The sequence below is a fragment of the Schistocerca nitens genome, chromosome 1 (genome assembly GCF_023898315.1).
Source record: "Schistocerca nitens isolate TAMUIC-IGC-003100 chromosome 1, iqSchNite1.1, whole genome shotgun sequence".
Classification (NCBI taxonomy): domain Eukaryota; kingdom Metazoa; phylum Arthropoda; class Insecta; order Orthoptera; family Acrididae; genus Schistocerca; species Schistocerca nitens.
The window spans coordinates 297,495,639-297,512,738 of NC_064614.1; the positions used below are offsets into that span (position 1 = coordinate 297,495,639).

A 17,100-nucleotide genomic window follows, 5' to 3' on the forward strand; every position below is an offset into this window, starting at 1 on the left:
ATTTCTTTTATCTCATCACCATTTCATCAATCTCTTCGTCATCTGCGGAGCTAGTTGGCATATAAACTTGTACTACTGTGGTAGGCGTGGGCTTCGATAGATACCTGGGCCACAGTAATGCGTTCATTATGTTGCTTTTAGTAGCTTACCCGCATTCCTATTTTTTTTATTCATTATTAAACCTACTCCTGCATTACCCCTATTTGATTTTGTATTTATCACCCTGTATTCACCTGACCAGAAGTCTTGTTCCTCCTGCCACCGAACTTCAGTAATTCCGACTATATCTTACTTTTACCTATCCATTTCCCTTTTAAATTTTCTAACCTACCTGCCCGTTTAAAGGATCTGACATTCCACGCTCTGACCCGTAGAAAGCCGGTTTCCTTTCTCCTGATAACAACGTCCTCCTGAGTAGTCCCCGGCCAGAGATCCGAATGGGGGACTATTTTACCTCCGGAATATTTTACCCAAGAGGACGCCATCATCATTTAATCATACAGTAAAGCTGCATTTCCTCGGGAAAAATTACGGCTGTAGTTTCCCCTTGCTTTCAGCCGTTCGCAGTACCAGCACAGCAAGGCCGTTTTAGTTAGTGTTACAAGGCCGGATCAGTCAATCATCCAGACTGTTGCCCCTGCAACTACTGAAAAGGCTGCTGCCCCTCTTCAGGAACCACACGTTTGTCTGGCCTCTCAACATATACCCCTCCGTTGTGGTTGCACCTACGGTACGGCTATCTGTATCGCTGAGGCACGCAAGCCTCCCCACCAACAGCAAGGTCCGTTGTGCTTGGGGCGGGGGGGGGGGGGGGGTAATGATTGTTATATATCTTAAAAAAGATAATGCAGATGGTGAAGACGTGATGAGAGCCTAAAACGGGCACGATTAAATTCCTAATTTGAAAGCATCTGAAAATTGGCGCAGAACCGCTAACACTCGCCGACATATGCTCCTCGTACTTATGTATGATGACGGGGAATGGCTACGTTGACTTGGGGATGGTATGGCGAGGGATTTAGTTCCACAAGTCGACTATAGTAGTCTGTAAGTGAGTGACGTGAACAGAACTGTTGTGATGGTTGACGTCTGTCAGTGTAGTAGTCGGCGAACACTCGTCTTCTTTTTCGATGTCTTATCTTAGAGACACGTATTCGGGGAGAATTGTTCAAAGTCCTCTTCAGCCATCCCGATTGGGTTTCCTTTGATTTAGGTATGTCGGTTAAGATAAATGCTGGAATGATTTCTTTGAAAGAGCATTGCCTTCCTTAATCCGAGTTTGTGTTCTGTCACTACTGGGCCTCGTAGCCGACGAGACGCTAAACATTGACCTCTCTTCCACCCTTCCTGTTTTCTCCAGAGTAGCGTGCAATTTGTCCAGGACGCGCACAGTGTCAACATACCGGCGCGTTATCCTCTGTCCTCCAAATGTCTATTCTTCCGCTGGGTGTTAAACTTGGCGGAAGTGTTGGTTGTACCTGTGTTTCTCGGGTGCAGGATTGTCGATTGATGGCTGCAGGATAAGTCCGAATTGACCGAGTTCATTCTTTCTGGCGCGATCGACTGGTGGCGTAGATTGATGCTAAAGGTTGGTCGGTACAGATCTTCTTCAACACTCTTTTTTACCTACTGACGTATGGGGTCAACAGTCGTGGCTGCTATCTGTCCGACAGTTCTTGCTGCCATAAAATGCCATTTCTCTTCTCTCTCTCTCTCTCTCTCTCCCTCCGCCTCTCATGCTGTCCCTCCCTCTCAACCAGGGACCATATTTGGGAGTCGATCACTGGCACCACTTGATGAATTCCTCGGTTGTTGTAACATCCTTTACCAGAATAGCTTGATTACAAGTCTTCCGCTACTTCTTTCGTCAAGTATGATGAGCTTCGGTTGTAGTTGGATTATCAATACAGCATAGTGCCCAAAACATTCTGTACGGAGAATGTGTCTTTTTTCCCATGACTATGGGCCCTGCTCTTCAATTGTTTCTTGCTGCTGACCGTCACCAAACGTTTCCTTCAATTCGGCCTGGAATTATCCCAGATACTCAACATCTCTTCGTTGTTCCCGAAACACTCCTGGACTGTGCCGTCCGAGTAAAACATATCAGTTCCTAAACACATCACGTCATCCCACCAGTTGTATTTGGCGACTCGATCGAATTCCTTCAGCCATTTCGTCCGGTCCTGACCAGCATCTCGGGAAGACATTGTCGTAAACCTGACGTGCAGTTGACTTCCCAGCCACGGTAATGTGGATGTTTTGATGTACGACGCATCCCATCAAGCAATGTCACGTCCTAACCAGAATCAAGTAAAAATACGAAATTAGGGTCGTCAAAGAAGTGCAACATTTAGCACTGAATTGACGTTTATTACGAACTCCAACGTACAGCCAGAAAAAAAAAAACTGTCGTCCTCTGGACAAAAAGTACCGATATTTTTACAAATTGCGATTAGTCCAGAATATACAAAAATTATAAACATATGATATTTCGAGAACCTTTCAGAAATAACAAACACTAAATAACAACCAGCTGTCGGGTTTGGAAAAGCGAAACGCAGTTTGCTATCCAGCACCACCAACGGCTAAGCCACACTGCATGCTGTGCAGTTGCCTCCTGCATGGAGTATCTTTGATGGACACATTTTAAAGTAAGTTTGACACAAAGTTTCTACATTGGAACAAAGTGTATGGTGTTTGAGATCTCTGGTAAATGTATACCTTTTGAAATTGCGCGAGCTGTAGATTACTACGAAACGGTACACATCATCAAAAATAGGCTCTATCAGAAGGCACTTTGGAGTGTTTGGTCAATAGTATCGCTACATTACCTGAACAGTAATGTTAACTGGCCACAATTTCATTGCTGGTGTAAATTATTGTATATTCAGTACACGAAAAACTAGAAACGTTCGCAATGATACAAAATATAAACTGCGGTCTCCTCCACGAATTAAATTTCAGCTGTGGCTTAAATACACACGTGAATATGCGGTGGAAATGAGCAGTAGATCTCGCCGTTCCGACCATCCACTAACCGCGGCCAAACTTGCGGAAAGTTCGCGGATTCACTGCTGGGGTGGGTGTTAACCACTGTATCGGAAAAGCTACGATCAGTTTCCTGTAAGGAAAAAAGATTTTAAAAAAATGTGGCAATCTCTGACTGCGTATCACAGCGGCTGCATCGAGCAAAGTTTTATACAATGTTTTTCTTTAACGAAAACAACCATACGAATTAATTCTCTCCCGCTTCTTTGTCGGCGAAATTCTGACAACAGTAGTCCGCCCCAGTAGCTGAATGGTCAACACGTTGGAATGCCACGCATGGGGGCACGGATTAGATTCCCGGCTGGGGTAGGAGATTTTCTCCCCTCAGGGACTGGGTGTTGTACTGTTTTCATCATCATTTCATCCCCATTGTCGCACCCAATAAGACTTACACTTCTCGGCCGAATTTCCCGCCTGGGAACTAATGGCTCTGAGCACTATGGGACTTAACATTTGAGGTCATCAGTCCCCTAGAACTTAGAACTACTTAACCTAACTAGCCTAAGGACATCGCACACATCCATGCCCGACGCAGGATTCGAAACTGCGACCGTAGCAGTCGCGCGGTCCCGGACTGAAGCGCCTAGAACCGCCTAGGAACTCTCGGCCACTGACGCCATACTATCATTTCTATTTTCTAACAGCAGTTCACTGTAACTCGCAATTATTACACTTGTGATTAAGTTCAAATGGTTCAAATGGCTCTGAGCACTATGGGACTTAACATCTGTGGTCATCAGTCCCCTAGAACTTAGAACTACTTAAACCTAACTAACCTAAGGACATCACACACATCCATGCCCGAGGCAGGATTCGAACCTGCGACCGTAGCAGTCGGGCGGTTCCGGACTGAGCGCCTAGAACCGCTAGACCACCGCGGTCGGCTGTGATTAAGTAATCAGGTAGGAATGCCCAGAGCAAAAACTTCATCCGAAACGTACGTTATTCGCCTGCAGCGTTACACATATAGTACCTCATTTCTTGTTCTTTTGTCATTCTTCTTTTAAATATAAGCTCATAGTTGTGCTCGTAATTAGATAATTTTGTAGATCGTCCTATTGTAAAAATAAGAAAAACAAAAGAATTACCGAATAAAACTAGAAAATCCAAACCTTGCCTTCAAGAAGATTAAACGAAGGCACACTTCTCAAGTAAATAAATAAAATACCTCCGTTTTCCCCAGCATGAGAAGGATCTTTCTCAGAAGGCGAATCGTTGAAATGCTGAAGTTAAGTCCTTTTTAAGTCCTTTTCGTCTCATGCTGGTCTGGAACGACTCGACGAGTTGGACACTGTACATTATCCTCTCTTAGTTTGGCTTCATGTACTCCGAAGCATATTATGTGGACTAGAAAACTTTCAGTGACTGAAAATTGTGTAGAGGCAATCTGTACCCACTCTGTATACCTGGGATTTTGTTTCCGCTTGGAGTATTCTGTGATCGAAAATTATATGTAGTCGAGATATGAGTGAGAGTTGCTTTCTACTGTGTAAAGCACAAAGTGTCCTAGTAACAGACAGACGTTTACTTTTCTGGCTGTTAGGTGGCAGTGCCAGTCCGGTTTGGTGATAAGATCAGTTGTAATTAATGAGAGATTCGTGCCGACAGTATTGGCCGCCTTTTTTCTGGTTCAATTACATGTTTCGAATTGTGCCTTGCATACAAGTCTGTTGGGTTGGGAGTCAAAGATTTGGCGCCTTGTGTATCCTAGACAGGTTTTCTTTAGTTGGCAATGTATCATTAACCACCTCGTATCACAGTCGTCAGACTATACTGAGAGACAGGGTTGTTAATACCCTTCCACACTCTTTTTTATTCTATCTGCGGGTATTTTTGTTCGATGGGGATGGGTGGACTGTATTTCACTAGTTCCGTAAAGACTACCGTGGCGCATGGAAGTGTTGGGACTTGTAGGTAACTCCGAAGGTTCGAACTTAAAATAGTAGCAACTATTTATTAACAACCGATACAAAAGAGTTACATGTTTTCACCTGTTACTGTCCTTCAAAGTAGTCACCAGTGTTGTGTAGAACCCGTTGACAGCGATGTGGAAGGCGTAGTATACCGTTAGCAGAGCCTGTTCTGTTGATGGTGCGAATGGAGTGGACTAAAGTTATGGTGATTCTCGTATACGACTCTGATAGTGTTATCCTAACGCACTACATTCCTCCACGGTAGACCGTCAGTTCACAGTATTACTGCCCTTTTTTGGAGATCACCTGCAACCAGCTTTGCGAAAGAAGCGGCGACATTTTCTACGCAACGAACCCATCATTATGCACGACAAAGCGCGGGCGCATACAGCGCGCAGGAACTGTGGCTGCCTCTGTTCGGTCGATGGGACTGGGAACGACTGTACCGTCCACTACACTCTACCTATCTATCTATCTACATTTATACTCCGCAAGTCACCCAACGGTGTGTGGCGGAGGGCACCCTACGTGCCACTGTCATTACCTCCCTTTCCTGTTCCAGTCGCGTATGGTTCGCGGGAAGAACGACTGTCTGAAAGCCTCCGTGCGCGCTCTAATCTCTCTAATTTTGTATTCGTGATCTCCTCGGGAGGTATAAGTAGGGGGAAGCAATATATTCGATACCTCATCCAGAAACGCACCCTCTCGAAACCTGCCGAGCAAGCTACACCGCGATGCAGAGCGCCTCTCTTGCAGAGTCTGCCACTTGAGTGTATTAAACTTCTCCGTAACGCTATCACGCTTACCAAATAACCCTGTGACGAAACGCGCCGCTCTTCTTTGGATCTTCTCTATCTCCTCCGTCAACCCGATCTGGTACGGATCCCACACTGATGAGCAATACTCAAGTATAGGTCGAACGAGTGTTTTGTAAGCCACCTCCTTTGTTGATGGACTACATTTTCTAAGCACTCTCCCAATGAATCTCAACCTGGTACCCGCCTTACCAACAATTAATTTTATATGATCATTCCACTTCAAATCGTTCCGCACGCATACTCCCAGATATTTTACAGAAGTAACTGCTACCAGTGTTTGTTCTGCTATCATTTAATCATACAATAAAGGATCCTTCTTTCTGTGTATTCGCAATACATTACATTTGTCTATGTTAAGGGACAGTTGCCACTCCCTGCACCAAGTGCCTATCCGCTGCAGATCTTCCTGCATTTCGCTACAATTTTCTAATGCTGCAACTTCTCTGTATACTACAGCATCATCCGCGAAAAGCCGCATGGAACTTCCGACACTATCTACTAGGTCATTTATATATATTGTGAAAAGCAATGGTCCCATAACACTCCCCTGTGGCACGCCAGAGGTTACTTTAACGTCTGTAGACGTCTCTCCATTGATAACAACATGCTGTGTTCTGTTTGCTAAAAACTCTTCATCCAGCCACACAGCTGGTCTGATATTCCGTAGGCTCTTACTTTGTTTATCAGGCGACAGTGCGGAACTGTATCGAACGCCTCCCCGGACTTAAGTCCTTATGGCTTTGATTTGATTCCGAAGATGAAGGAACCACTTCATGGCATTCGCTTCAGAACTGCTCCAGAGATTCGACAGGCAGTAGACCGCTCCATTCGCACCATCAACACAACAGGCTCTGCTAATGGTGTACTACGCCTTCCACATCGCTGGCAACGGGTTCTATACAACACTGGTGACTACTTTGAAGGACACTAACAGATGCAAAGATGTAACTCTTTTGTATCGGTTGTGAATAAATAGTAGCCACTATTTAAGTTCCTACCTCGTATATTCCAAATAAAGGTGTCTTACACAAAACAAATTTCGTTGTACGGGTCCAGCATCGACTGGAAGCAAATAGTTCGTACGCTTTAGTTCCCTGAAGAGGCGTTTTGTAACGACGTTCTCTATGTTTTGTAAAATTTTTCAGGTTTATTTTACGAATAAAACCGTAGTTTGTGCTGCCATATATTTTACGCCCAGTCACCATTCGATTTTTTCTGTAGATATTATTTTAAAGTTTGTTTTAAAATACTGCCATACGAACCAACAAGCAATACTTTGATGTTTATTCAAGCAATACTGAGGACATGTGGGACAGACAGGACGGAATTTAAAAAAGCTAGATTTAAAGAGCATAATAATAGAAAGAACGGCTCATCAGCTGCCGCAAAGCATACTAAGAATTAGCAGCATTCTTTGGGAGATATAGTACATAGCGTGCCGGTGTTGCACGTTCAAAGAAAAGGGTGGTTCATATCAAATTTAGAGGAGGTAGTGATTTGTTGTGAGAGGAATGCGTCGGCGGAAGTGTCTAAAGGGCATTTCTGGGCACACTTTAGCGATATTCTCCTTAAGAAGCAACCACCAACATATTTTGCCTAGTGACATAGGATTTATGTAAACTATTTCCGTACAGAGTGCAGTGTCTAGATTTTACGGCAGACAGTAGTATCGTTGATGCTGAGCATTAGGCTTTAAGTAAATATCATCGTTGATAGGGGGTGGAAACAGTTTCCAGTTTGCAACTCTACCTCGGGAACGGTGGATGCTGGCCGTTGTGGTCGAGCGGTTCTAGGCGCTACGGTCGCAGGTTCGAATCCTGCCTCGGGCATGGATGTGTGTGATGTCCTCAGATTAGTTAGGGTTAAGTAGGGGGACTGATGACGTCAGATGTTAAGTCCCATACTGCTCAAAGTCATTTTTCAACTGTGGATGCGCCGGCATGTGATGTTTTATGTTTCGCGGTTTGACATGACAATGCACGTGTGCAGCTTGTTTTTGAGTTGTGACGAGGCCTAATGGCACAAAAATATTTTCAGGTAGGTTATAACTCAGGACATCTGTAATCCCTATATGTCTTTGGGTATAAGGATTGTTTTATCTGGTTTCCTTGTTTTTAGCACGTGAAAATGGGATAACGTTGTCCCGAACCCCGTTGTGGCAATAATCCTACGATTGACAACTAGACTGAATGTCCTGAGCGTCACTTTGAAGTTTCTTGTTTGTTATCACGGGCTGTAGCATGATCGCCGCCGAGTAGTTTATTTTACTGAGGATGTATATATTTAAAAATGTTGTCCTTTGGAATCTATATAATATCCTTTGAGTTTGTTCTTGAAGTGTTTCCCGCAAAAGTTAAAGTTTGTGAGTGTAGTTGACGAGGCACATTTCTCGAGGATTAGCCGTGATATTTAACCTCAGCTGTGTCCTACCCTCCGTTGTCGTGATCAAGTTTTGTTGGAAGGCTCCGTTCCATCGGCTGGGTTTTCTTATATTTTATTTTAACTCCTGTAACTCCGAGGTATTTGTTAAGTATTTTTCTGGATAACTGTATTTCAGCTGTGTTGTTAACGATGAAACTTGTACTGTCCATGTACGCGTGGCAGTCGATTTTGGTACCAAAAATCTGTAAATCCAGCAATCGTGTATGTAGCGCTGTATGTAGCGCCTCGGCACTTCCCGGGTTCCCGGGTTCGATTCCCGGCGGGGTTAGGGATTTTCTCTGCCTCGTGATGACTGGGTGTTGTGTGATGTCCTTAGGTTAGTTAGGTTTAAGTAGTTCTAAGTTCTATGGGACTGATGACCATAGATGTTAAGTCCCATAGTGCTCAGAGCCATTTGAACCATTTGAACCTCGGCACTTGGGGCGCACAAGTTCGCTAATAACGGGCATTCTTGTCTTAGGTAGCGGTGTTTGTACGTTGATGATACGTTTGTTGTGGTGCCACGGCAGAGAGGAACTGGGTCGTTTCCTCAAACATCTCAACAGGATCAACCTGAAGATTCAGCTTACCATGGAGGAAGAGGCAGGCGGAAGATTAAATTTTTTCTTGATGAACTAATTTTCAAGAAAGAAAATGGTATCTTCGGTCACACGGTTTACCAAAAGCCGTGGCACACAGTCCGTTACGTACACTGGGATTTGAACCACCTCCCACAGCAAAAGCGAGGATTCACAAAAACGTTGGCAGATAGAGCAAGGAAAGAAAATCTGTGAACCAGAGCTGCTTGACGCAGAATTAAAACATGTCCCAGTGCACTGCTCAAGAATGTTTATTCGGTCGCTGAGATAAAAAGAGCTTTAAAACCGCCACGTAGAAATCATAGCGATTCTCAAGCGCCGTTGAAATTGAATGTTTTCTGCCTTTTATTGAGGACGTTACTGACCGCAAAGGAATAATCTTGAAAAAGTGGCACACAGCAGAAATCTACAAACACATCCGGAAATACATAATCACTTCAAATCAGCCAAGGCTGTTTGCCATCCGCTGGAAGAAACAGGAATTTATAGGACTCCGTGTAGTTGTGGGGAGTTGTATGTGGATACTACAAAGAGAAAGGTCCAAAAACAACTGGAGGAGCACAAGAGGCATTGTAGAAGAGGGGAAATTGACAGATCAGCTGTTATGGAACATGATTTGCAGCCAAGAGACGGCCACATTCATTTTGATAGGTTTCAAGCACCGACAGCCACAAGCGAATACCATGAAAGGCTATACGGAAAGGCCATAGAGATTGTAAAACTCCCCAGGAATTTTACTGGGAAGGAGAAGGGCGTGAAATTGAATGACATCTGGATTTCTGTCTGAAGAAGATGTTTACCAGTTGTGTATCATATAGCAACAGCGGACGACGGCATTCGACAACGGTCAATCGCTTTCCCGTGTTCAAAACATGTGACGTCACGCCACTGCGCGGAAGCACGCGGAAGCGGAATATTGCTGCAGTCAGTAACGAGCCAGGACGTGAATGCGACATTCAAAGAAGCTACTATCCCACATGTGAATGTTCTCCGCAGATGGGGACGAAACATTGGGTTTTAAAGTGAAATCCATTCGACAACGGCATAATAGCGCGGAACTTTTTATTAATTGTGATATTTCCGGGCGTGAAAGTTTACGTTTTGCGGTCTTAAAAAAACTGACCATTTTAACGCTGTTTAAAGGATGAGATAATTGTGGGGCTGCTCAAAGCTGAAACTGAGACAAAGTAAGTGCACCCCTTTAATGCTACAAGAATTCCAGAGTTGGTAAGGTCAGACGTACCTGGTGGGCATGGAAAGGGACCTTCTCGCCCGAACTATGATGAAAAACCTCTAGTTGAGCACAGTATTTCCGACGTTGGTAGTGGGCCCTGATGCTGCGAGCGGAGGCAAAGTTGCGTTTTCAACATACAAGTAATAATGAGTACAGTGACTGTAAAGCTAGTCTGTACTTTGAAATACTCGAAACGACGGAGAACGTTTTTTTTATTTTTTTATTTTTACAGCGCTTTTCATAGTACCATGCAGCGCACCAAATTGTTAATACGTTCAGGTCTTTCATGCAAGTCAGCCTAACAAGCAGAATGCAGCCATTTTCATTTGCCACTCTCAAACACTCTTGTGGAAATTACTGCTACCTGCCATTGACTTCTCGAAATTTAATTCCAGCTTAGAAGGTGACGTAAAAAACTGACATCGTGGGAAAGTGTCTCGCTCCTAAGATAGCCTACCGGCCCCCGAGCACAGCAGCCAGTGCGTACTAGGTGTCTTTCCTACAGCTCACCTTGTGCGGATTAGGGAAAAACCAACCCGTCTGCTCCAGGCTGGACAAAAACTGTTTCTGCAGGACACTAAGCTCTTGCATCCGTAAAAGGTAAGAGGATGCCCCCATGGTGTAGCAATATGTGGCGGCAGACTCTCAAGGAATAAAATTTCTGCTCCAAATAAAATCCTAGTTGAATAATTGTTCCTCCAAATACCAACCCAACAGCCTCGAGAATGGCGGCGCATGCTGTCTTGCCATAGTTCGGTGTTTCTTGCCACAATGATGTTTCGTGGGTCTCAAAGATGCTAGTAGTGGGAGCATTATGACACTGTTGTTGGCAATCGTGGATGGGTCCTAAAGCACGGGAACAATGGGAAACATGACCGATACTTTATCCGGATGTATTCTGAACTTACAGCATATAATAACGATTTGCTTGAATCAATAATTTCTCGAAAATCTGACTGGTACTACACCAGAGAGCGTTCCAAAACTGTAGCATATAAGACGTAATAGCACTTTCCTTGAAACTGTTGTTTCTCTTGCTATAGTCAAAAATTTTTCCTCTACATAATTTGCTTCTCAGCGCCTCGTACTTCGTTTAACGTGAAATTAGTTCCTTTTCTTAAAATCTTCTGACAGTCATACTTTTCGATCTGAGATTAACATATGTATTATGTCTGAAAATGTGAGAGTTTCCTACCGAAAGACGGAAACAGATATCACATGCAAGTTAGATCCGTATGTGCATCTCCTTACGAATTAACAGCGCATAAACAGAAAAATAATATCAGTTTGAAGAAAATGTTATAAGGTGTGCCCAAAGAAAAAGGTGACAGCAATTATATGTATAGATATTTTAATAATAATTTTACAATTAGAGTTAAGGTGGAACAGTAAAAATATACGTAACTGAAAATGATATTGACATACCGATCCCAGCGCGTAAGAATGGAATAGATGGCTTTAATGTAGAAGAAACTTTTACGTTGATGAAGGATCCACTTTTCCACTGTGCCCAGCAATTCCTTGTTATAGGTTAACCTCTGACCTCTCAGAGTTGTTTTAAAGAGTCGAAAATTTGCGAGTCCCAAGGCAAGATATCGGGGCTGTAAGGAGGGTATTTCAGGACCTCCTATCGACTTTTCTCGTAACGTTGACACGACTGAAATACTGTGCCGCTCTTCGTACATACATTTCATCATGCAATAAATTTGTGAAGCATGCACTCCTTGTGCATTAAGAAATTGGATAACCATTCTTCGTGCTGTTCGGGAGGAATCATCATGCAACGAACTGCGGAAAAAAACATTCCAGAATCGAGGAAATTGCTGTGAAGCTGTTAACTCTGCAAGTGCAATTGTTAGTGCCACAACACAATCTTTCGCTAAACACATTCACCCACTGGGACTGCATACAACTCCGCTACAGCGAACGTCTCCCTCTCAGCTGGATATATCTTATACATTATCTGAAATGTGTTTCAGTAGAAATCAGAGGTTATATCTTCGTCTTGAGAATTATTTAGTTGGGAGTCAGAGGGCACCAAAGACTCCGTCCGTAGAACTTAAATAGTCTCCAAATGTGGCAGAAAATCAGATTCTGATCATATGTAACGCACATCAGCGGCAAGACGCGATCATTACCTTTACTGCGCAATAGCAATGGTAATGTTACCGATGAGGTGGCGCCGTTGCGGAGTCACCGGATACGGTTGTCCGAAGGAAACTGGAGTAATCCGCTGAATTACAGACCCATATTACTGCCTACGATTTGCAGCAGAATTTTGGAACATATACTGTGCTCGAACATTATAAACTACCTAGAAGAAAACGATCTATTAACGCATAGTCAGCACAAATTCAGAAAATATTGTTCTTGCGAAAAACAATTAGTTCTTTTTTCACGGGGAGTAATGAGCGATATCGAAAAGTGATCTAAATTGATTCCATATACCTAGGTTTCCAGAAGGCTTTTGACACCATCGCTCACAAGTGGCTTTAATCACACTACGTTACTATGGAGAATCGTCTCGGTGGTGCTACTGAACTCATGATTTCCTGTCAGAGACTTCGCCTGCGTACGGAGAAATCATAATAAATAGGAGAAATCAGAGCTCACATGGAAAGCTTTAAGACTTCGTTTTCCCCATGCGCGTGCTGGTGGACGTTTTTGTTTTATTGTGTATTGCGTGTTGACACTCCAGGTAAGTGAATTAGGTCCTGGTTGGCTTCGATTGCAATTAAATGAGACACGAATTATAGCTACTTTGATTTCTACCAATACAATCAGCCATTAAACAAATGGCAACCAGTGACAGCATTATTTCTCTTAATACAAAATAATAGATAAACAAAAGCAAATTGTGGTAATGGTAGTTTAATAAAAGCTTGGCATATCTGACATGAGGGTTCAGGAGGAATGATGCTAATACGCCTGTAAGTAAATTAATTGCAGTCGTTAAGGGCCCAGTGATTGTCATAATGTTAAATGAAAACAGGTAGTGCTACAGACGGGAATAAGTCACACCTGCGGTCAGAGTTGAAATGTTTAGGGCGTTAGTACAAGTCTTTAGAGTGAAGGTTGAAGTAATTGTATTACTTCAAAATGATTTTAATGGCTCTACAGATCGTCTCACGGTAACGGCTCGTTCCCACGGTAACACCGCGGGGGGGTGGCTGAAGCGGCTGCAGAACCGACCACTGGAAGAACTAACGACTCTCGTCAGCAGCTCATTTGATGTTAGACAGAAAATTTTTTAAATCTCCAATGCATCAGCTCAGGCCGCTCAGTGGCCAGCAGTGGCTCTCAGCATAGAAAACTGGCAGTAGAGGCTCCCAAGGATGCAGCTGAAGGTTGGAGATGAAGCTTTAGTCTGATTTTCGATCGAGTGTTTATTAAAACGAAAACCTTGCATTGCCATGTGTTTCATCTCTCACTGAATTTTGTTTGGCTCGCCTCTGGATCTTCTGAGCACAAACTGTTCAGACTGCTCCTTACAAAACACGAGTCCCTTTCCTGTAGCTTGTTAACCAATCACTTGTGCCCTGCCGTCCTCTACACAAAAAATAAAAAAATAAAAATAAAATGCGGCACTCTCTGTCTCTTTCTTCGACCAGTGAGGTGCTGTGTGTCATCTCCAACTGGTGTCTCTTTCTGACTGATATTTTTTTTTACTTGAGCCAGTGCTGACCGCTTTTACATTGTATAAACATATTTTTCTTTGCACAGTCAAAGCATTCGTTGATCTCTCACATTTTCATAGGCCCAGGATCGTGGTTCGCCTATCCATCTTCGAAATGCTAATCTCTGTCTTTCAGTACTTACTGAGGAAATGGTCAGCTTTCTATATTTCGAGTACAATGGCTCCTTCTACTGAAAAGGAAGATCCTTCTCACTCCATTTCCAGGTCATAAACGGTTTTTCCAGGAGTTCTCTTGATGGGAGATACTATCTGTGTTTCTGTTCAAAGCCTGACGTCCTGCAGCTGTGCTCCAAGGCAACAGCCACTAGCCGGTGGGACATTGACCTCGACCCTACCCCAGTGGCCTTCCGAGAGCTGGGCACTGAGGGGCAGCTGACTTCACTGCCACTGGAGATTCAAAAGCCTTTTCACAGTCCTGTTCCTTTCATCGTCTTCGCACATCTACAGGGCATGCAAATACTAATTAACGTCAAAATAACAGGAAAGCTGCAGTTACATACGCACAACGACTAGTACTGAAGTTTACCCTCTTCTTCAGTGTCCAGTCAAATAGGACTCGCTTTATGAATTTTGGTACGAGACTGTTTCTGGAAAAACAGTCCTGTAGCAAGTGTTGCAGTGGAGGAATAGTCTGGAGGTTGATCGACAGACTCCCAGGCACTTAACCGTGAATTTGAGACTAGTCATGCAGGTGTAGATGAACTAGAACCCTCTAATCCATTTTAAACAGTGCCTTTGCAGGTTTTTCTTTTTCTTGTTCTGTTGTTCAGCATGTCAGAACAGTAATTTCAGTTCGGATAGTAGAAAATTATGAGTTAGTCTCCTTGGAAGGCACCTTAGTACACTATGAAACAAACAAAGGGCACACCAAGAGGGAATCATTTGAATGAAACGGAAATCGGTAAATGTTGTGTACATTTACAGACAAACAAATGATTACAATTTCAGAAAAATTGTATGATTCATGCAAGAGAAAAAGCTTCACAAATTGAGTATATCAATAATGTGCTGGTCCACCTCCGGCACCTACGTTCAGCTTGGCATTGATTGATAGAATACTTGGATGTCTTCCTGGGGATATCGTGCCAAATTCTGTTGAGTTGGCGCCTTAGCTAGTTATAGGGTCCTAGCCATAACTCTCCAAACGCTCTCAGTAGATGAGAGACACGGCGGCCTTGCTATCCAAGGTAGGGATTGGCAAGCACGAAGACTAAAGAAGAGAAGTTTGTTAACATGGTATATAGCTTTATGTGTCAGGAAGTCTTTTTCTGAAAGTATTTGGAGTGTAGCCATGTACATAAGTGAAACACGGACGATAAACAGTTTAGCCACAAAGACAATAGAAGCTTTTGAAATTTCGTGCTACAGAATAATGCAGACGATTATATGGGTAAACCACGTAACTAATGATTAGGTGCTGAGTGGAATTGTGGAGAAAAGAAATTTGTGGCGCAACGTCATTAAATGAGGGTGTGTTGACAGGGAACATTCTGAGACATCAAGGGATCACCAACTTAGTACTGGAGGGAAGTGTGGGAGAAAAAATCATAGCGGGAGACCAAGAGACGAATACAGCAAGAAGATTCATACGCATGTAGGTTGCATTTGTTATTCAGAGATGAAGAGGGATGCACAGTATAGAGTAATATGGAGAGTTGCATCAAATCAATTTCGGACTGAAGACTACAACAACACAGTGCGTAGCCCACTCTCTCAGATATATATATATATATATATATATATATATATATATATATATATATATATATATATATATCGAAAGTTTCGAAAATAAATTTTATAGAATTTAATAGACATAACGCTGTAGGTGGAGAGGTGCGCAGTGATACAATTTATGAGCGGCTCATCTAAATTGTGTCACTGGTATTATAAATGGTACCAATAAAGATTTTCCCAAGTACAGCAAAAAATTCAGAATTTATATATTACCAATATTTTTTTTAATTTTTAAGATGTTAACAAACAAATTTGAACTCTTAATATCATTATCTAAACATAAGCCTACTTTTGGACTTACAATGATCAGTTTCAGTATTATCTACTCATTCAGGTTTACAGCTATCACAACAAAACACTATCTTCCTCTCACTTACTTTCGCACGCCAGGTATGGAACGAAATATTTGAGGAACTTAGTCATTTCTTGCAGCAGGTTAACTTGGCAGATCTTGCAGAACTAGCTTGAAGAGATATTGTAACGTTTGATTCTGCAATTTTAATTTTGTTTGGCCTACTTATGTTTTTGTCGGAGTCTTTGTCAAGGAGGACCCTCGCCTTAGAACTACCTGTAATCTCAGCCGAAGATGATGATGCTCTGCTTGTTTTTCTTTGCTACATAGTTGGCGTTGGAGGGATAACTTGTGAACCTACTGACACTCTCCTGCTACAGGTCTGTTATGTGGAAGTTGAAGGATTGAGGAATGCGTATTTATCCGTTAGTTTTTCTTGATTTTCCTTTTGGTTCTTGACTTGTGAGACCATTCCTTTCTTGTTTCTCGGTTCTAGCTATTGATTCTGGACTGGATTTAATAGCAACGTAGTCCGAAAACTGAAAAAAAAAGTGATTACAATGGCCGGATTCCAGCTTTGGAGAAGCCACTGTACAGTCGCGGCCCTGCCATATGAGTCTTCCCACTTCTGAACAGTCCTTGTCTGACTAATATTTCTGTCATGGTTTGTGTGGAACCATTTGTCAGCTGCTTGGTTGTAATAAGCGGCCAGTGGCTTATAAATGCAACGTCTTATGGCTGTAGCCAGTGAATGGTGTGTGGAGGCAAGCAAAGCATGCTTACACCATTACTGCTAGTCTAAGTTAGAGCTTGTAGACTTTTTCTATGTGATTCATGTCCGTATAATATTAGTAATACCCTTCTGTTAGAATCAGATTTTACACTTTCAATGGAGTGGTCTACTCACGGAACGAACAATACACTAGTTACTCAACTCCAGCCAACTTTATGAAATCGCATATTTGATGTCAGGTGGAGCTTCAGGTTTTAAATCAATAGAAGATCGTTTCCTATCGAATACTATCACTGTAGGCACATACATTTCAGAATCACTGTAACAACAAACACATGTGCATAGCCTGAAAACCGTGTTTGACCAATAAACGAGAAAGAGCTTGAAACAATTTACAATTTCATGGGAGCATCGTTACTGAAGCCAAAGGCTCTATGTATCGAAGTAGCTTCTGATTGACGCAGAAGAAATTCAGGATGCCAAGTTATGAGGCTGTAGTACCATTGTTTACTTCCCGTCAGATTCTTAAATATGTGTGTAATCCTATTTGCTTTTGCCAAATCAAACGCTAGCCTTTACAAGTCTACTCGAGGACATCCAAACATGTG

At 42.8% G+C, this 17,100-nt stretch overlaps 1 protein-coding gene across 1 annotated transcript in view; it reads left to right on the plus strand.

Moving 5' to 3' along the window:
* LOC126243639 (translation initiation factor IF-2-like) overlaps nt 1–17,100 on the plus strand; it is a 130,159-nt gene that overhangs the window by 93,603 nt on the left and 19,456 nt on the right. The gene's annotated exons all lie outside the window — the stretch shown is intronic.